Here is a 6,183-nt window from a genome sequence, read left to right as displayed (position 1 = left end):
AAGCTTAAATAATGCCAAGCAGGGTACATACCAAAATAGAATGTAACTAGACCAAACCATACCCAGACACATTATAGTGAATGTGCCTAAAGCCAAAGAGAAAATTAGAGAGAAAAGAAACATTACATTCAGAGGAACAAAGATAAGGATTACACCAGAGTGTTTGTCAGAAACTATGGAAACCAAAAGCCAATGGATTAACATCTTTAAAGTACTAATTAAAAAAAAAAAACCTCACGAAACTGTCAACACAGAATTTTATACCCAGAGAAGATATCATTCAAAAATGAAGGTGAAATAAAGACACTTTCCACTAAGATGAAGTTCAGGAATTTATTGCCAACATGCCAGTACTACCAGAAATGTATATAAGTTCTCTAAGAGTATGATACCAAATGGAAACTTGTGTCTACACAAAAAAATAAAGAGCAGATGCAATGATAGAAACCAAGGTAAATTTAAAAGATTTTAAAAATATCTGTTCACTTTAGAAGATAAATGACTGCCTATAGTAATGATTTAAAAATGTATTGTGGATGCGTAAATTATATAAAAATCAAATGTTTGACAATGTAACACAAAGAATGGGAAGGAGGAATTGAAAGTACATTGTTGTAAGTTTCTTACACTAAAAAAAATGGTATATTATTACTTAAAGGTAGATAGTGATGAGTTAGAAATTTGTATTGATATTCTATGGCAACTCCTAAAACAGGCATGACAAATAATTTAATAGAGATTAAAAAAAAATGAAAAATAATTTGCTAATACAGAAAAGCAGGAAGAGAGAGAAAAGGGAAACAACAATTTGGACAAACAATGCAACTAACAAAATGAAAGTTTTTAAACTAACCATATCAATAATTGCATCAAAAGAAAATCCTCTAAGCACTCCATTAAAAGACATTGTTAAAACAACAGGACTCAGTTATATGCTATTCACAACTCACTTTAATGATAATGATACAAATAATTTAAAAGTTAAAGAATTGAAAAATACTATGAGAAACCCAATCAAAAGAAAGCTGCAATGGCTATAATAATATCAGATAAAGTGTTTTTCAAGGCAGGGAATATTATCAGGGATTAAAAGGAACATTGTATAATGGTAAAGGGGTCAATTCATTAAGAAGACATCACCATTCTCTATATACATTTACCTAATAGTAGAGCATCTAAACATATGAAGCAAAAACTGATAGACTTGAAAGGAGAAATAAACAAATATTCATTTAGAGATGTCAATACTCTTTCCCCAATAATTGATAGAAAAATAGGATATCAATAAAGAGATAGAAGACATTAGGAACACTATCAATTGATTTGGCTTAATAGTCATTTTTGAACATTGTACCTAATAACAGCAGAATATGCATTCTTTACAACTGGATGTATAGACCATATTGTGGGCCATAAAACAAATTTTAATCCATTGAAAAGAGCTGAAATTACACAGAGCAGATTCTCTGACCATAGTGGAATTAAACTAGAAATCAGCAAGAGAATGTTAGATAGAACATTCCCCAAGTATTTGAAAGTTAAACACCACATGTCTAAAGAAATGTCTTAAAGAGGGAGTCACAAGGGAAATTAGAAAATATTATGAATTGAATGAAAATTAAAACAGAACATGTCAAAATTTGTGGGACAGATCCAAAGCAGTGATAAGAAGGAAACATAGTTCTTAAAGGATTGGATTAGAAACTAAGAGAAGTTTCAAAACAAAAATGTAAGCTTGACCTAAAGAAACTAGGAAGAGAAGAGCAAATTAAACCTAATGTTAGCAGAAGAAAGAAAATAATAAAGATAACAGAAAAGCAATAAAGAATGCCAGTAAACTGAAGAGCTGGTTTTCTGAAAAGGAGAACAAATATTATAAACCTGTAGGCAGACTTATCAAGAAATATAGAGACAAGAGAAAAATTACCAGTAATAGGAATGAAAGAACATCACTATAGATAATTTAGACTTTAAGAGGACAGCAAGGGATATTATGAACAATTTCATGTCAGTAAGTTTGTTAATTTAAATAAAGTGATAAAATGTACAAATTTTTCAGACATTAACTGCCAAAGTTTACTTGAGAAGAGATAATTTTGATGTGTCTGTAACTATTAAAGAAATTAAATTTATTGCTAAAACTGCCCCAAAAAGAAAATGTCAATTTCTGAGAGTTTTGTTGAAGTCTACTGTTTTAGTCCATTTTTATACTGCTATGAAGAAATACCCAAGACTGAGTAATTTATAAAGAAAAAGAGGTTTAATGGACTAACAGTTCCACATAATCATGGTGGAAGACAAAGGAGGAGCAAAGGCACATCTTACATGGTGGCAGGCAAGGTAGCATGTGCAGGGGAACTCCCTTTTATAAAGCATCAGATCTTGTGAGACTGATACACTATCATGAAAACAGCATGGGAAAAACCTGCCCCCATGATTCAATTCAAATACCTCCCACCGTGTCCCTCCCATGACATGTGGGGATTATGGGAGCTACAGTTCAAGATGAGATTTGGGTGTGGACACAGCCAAACTATCATCTACTAAACATTTTAGGAAGATATAATACAATGTTTACTTAAAAATTTTGAGAAAATTTAAGAATGGGAAATCTTCCCAACTCATTTTGTGGGGCCAGCATTATCTTTGACAACAATGCTTGAAAAGGACAAAACAAGAAAACACACTACTACAGAATATATCTTATATCAACATAAACACAGAAGTCCTTAACAAAACTTGGAAATTAAATCTAGCCACATATAAAAAATGATAATATATCATGATCCAGTAGGAAGGAAGTTCATTTCACATTTCAAACATCAATCAATTTACCATATCAACTGCCTGAACAATAGAAACAATCTGCTCATCTCAATAGATACAGAAAAACTGTTTCATTAAATTCAACATTCACACATTATAAAACCCTCAGGAAACTGGGAATAGAATGATATGTACTCAATCTCTTAATAGGCATCTATGAAAACTATAGTTAATATAATACCTAATAATGAAAGACTGAATTCTTTACCCTTAAGTTCAGAAATAAGTTAAGGATGCTCATTTTTATTACTTATATTTAACATGATACTGGAATTCCTAGCCAGTGCAGTAAAGCAAGTAAAAGGAGTAACATATAGAGTAAATAAGAAGAAATAAAATCATTTCTACTTGAAAATATTGTTCAAATAAAAAACCCCTCAATTTTCAATTAGTCTATCAAAACACTTCCAACCATAAAACTAATCCGTGAGTTTAACAAGGTGTCAGAGTACAAAATTTATTGTATTTCTTTATACTCTGAAGAAAAGTTAGAAATTAAAAATTTTTAAAAGCAGTACCATTTACAGTAATTTTGACAACCATGAAAATGTATGGATAAAGCTAAAGCATGTTTATTTGCATGCTGAAAATTACAATACAGTTGAGAAAACTTAAACAAGATAGAAATAAATGGAGAGTTATAGCGTGTTCATAGATGGAAGGCTTCATATTGTTATCATGTCATTCTCCCCAGCTTGCTCTAGCGGCTCAAAACAATCCTAATAAAAACCTTCACAGGAATTTGCATAAAGACAACAGGTTGATTCTAAAATGTATATGAAAAAGTAAAGGACTTAGAATAGTCAAAGCAGTTTTGAGTAAGTTATGAATTGAATGAAAATGAAAACAACATATCAGAATTTATGGGACAGAATCAAAGCAGTGATGAGAGGGAAATTTGTAGCCTTAAATGCTTGGATTAGAAATCGAGAGGTTTCAAAACAGAAATGTAAGCTTCACCTAAAGGAACTAGGAAAAGAAGAGCAAATCAAACCCAAGTTAACAGAAGAAATATAATAGTAAAGATAAGAACAGAGAAACAATAAAGAAAGCCAATAAACCTAAAAGCTGAATAACTTTTACTTCCTCACTTGAAATCTAACCATAATGTTATAGAAATTAGCAAGTATGGTTTTGTTGAAAAGTCAGACATATAGATCAATAGAACACTATGGAGACTCCAGAAATAGGCTCATATATATATAGTCAATTGTTTGTAGACATAGGTGCCAAGATAACGCCATGAAGAAAGGATAGTCTTTTTAATATATGGCACTGCAACACCCCATAAAGTGCTGGAAATTAATGTTAGTCCATTCCTTACTTCATTTATAGAAATTAACTAGACATGATTCTAGACCTAATAGCACAATCCAAAACTATAAAATTTCTAGAAGAAAACATAGAAAAAGAGATCTTTGTGATGCTGGGCAAAGTAAATGTTTCTTTTGTACATATATAGATAATAAATATATATATATGTATTTTTTATATTTATAAATGGAGTCTCACTATGTTGCCCAGGCTGGTCTTGAACTCCTTCCACCTTGGTCTCCCAATGTGCTTGGGATTACAGACATGAACCACTGCATCCAACCAAATATTTCTTAGACAATACCCAAAAGGCAGAAATCATAAAAACTAAAAACTTTTGCTGTTCAAAACATGATGTCAAGAAAATAAAAGACAAGTCACACACTGAGAAAAAGGTACTTGTAAAACTCTTATTTAGTAATGGGTTTGTATCCAGAATTCTCATGTACAAGAATTCTTACAACTCAATAATTTAAAAATCAACCAAATAAAAAAGGCAAACGATTTGAACAATTCACCAAAGAGGCAATACACATGGTAAATACACATATGAATAGATGTTCAGCATCATGAGTCAATAGACAAATGCAAAACAAGACCAATGATACACCACTATATGCCTATTAAAGAAGGATAAGAGTTTTAAAAAATTGTACTGATGCTTACAAGGATGTAGAACAATTGGAACTCTAATACATTGCTTGTAGGAATTCAAAATGTTATACCCCACTTTGGAGCTTGTTATAAAATTTTTGCGTTTTCTTATAACATTACACCTCTGCCTGTTACTTGACTTAGCAATCCCACTCCAAGGTATTTACCCCAAAGAAACAGAAGTATTTGTTGACACAAAACTCTATGTGAATATTTAGAGTAGCTTCATTCATAACTCTCCCAAACTGTAAACTACCTAAATGTCTATTAACTGCTGAAAGTGTGAATAAACTGTGGTACAACCACACAATGAAATATTACATAGCAAAAAAGAGAACAAACTGCCAATTCATGCAACGACATGGATGAATCTCAAAAGCATCATGTCCAGTGAAAAAAGCCAGATCCAAAAGCAAGCATACTGTATTATTACAGTATGATAATTACATAAGATAATATTCAGGAAAGAAAAATCTGTTGAGACAAATATCACTGAGGGGTATGCTTGGGGTTGGGAACAGAGGAAGATGTATGAAGGAGGCACAAGGAAACTTATGGGGTAGTGGAAATATTTTATATTTTCAATTCTGTTGTAGTTAACAGAACTGTAACTCATAAAAGTTACACGTAAAAACCTTGTTGAAAAACACAACACAATTGCAAATTTTAAAACCACATGAACATAAGCAAATTTTAAGGCATTGTCATATCTACAATATCATCTCTTCTCTCTCCTCTCTTCCTTGAAATTCAGATGGTAATGAACTGCCAGTTTTATAAGCGACAACTTTAGTATGCCTTTCTGATAGAGATGTTGTCACATAGAGAAATCCATAAATTCCATTTAAATTTTTTGGAGGACAATCACATTGGTTTCTGAAACACTGACAGAACTAGGGGTTCAGCTGTGTGCATTTCAGGTAAAGGTAAACATCTGTATACTAACTATTGAAGGATTGGTCCTCTCACAAAATGGGAGATCAGAGCTCTCCAACAATAAAGATTAGCTTGAACTTGACTTTTTGGTAGGCTGTTTTCTGTATGTGGTTCACAGCCTATTTACATGAACATAAAGAATTTAGTGACGGGGGGCGGAGCAAGATGGCCGAATAGGAACAGCTCCAGTCTCCAACTCCCAGCGTGAGCGACACAGAAGACCGGTGATTTCTGCATTTTCAACTGAGGTACTGGGTTCATCTCACTAGGGAGTGCTGGACAATCCATGCTGGTCAGCTGCTGCAGTCCGACTAGCGAGAGCTGAAGCAGGGCGAGGCATCGCCTCACCTGGGGAGCGCAAGGGGAAGGGAATCCCTTTTCCTAGCCAGGGGAACTGAGACGCACAACACATGGAAAATCGGGTAACTCCCCCCCCAATACTGCGCTTTAAGC

The sequence above is a fragment of the Rhinopithecus bieti genome, unplaced genomic scaffold (assembly GCF_001698545.2).
Source record: "Rhinopithecus bieti isolate Rb0 unplaced genomic scaffold, ASM169854v2 scaffold_26061, whole genome shotgun sequence".
Classification (NCBI taxonomy): domain Eukaryota; kingdom Metazoa; phylum Chordata; class Mammalia; order Primates; family Cercopithecidae; genus Rhinopithecus; species Rhinopithecus bieti.
Note: the sequence above shows the minus strand (reverse complement) of the source record.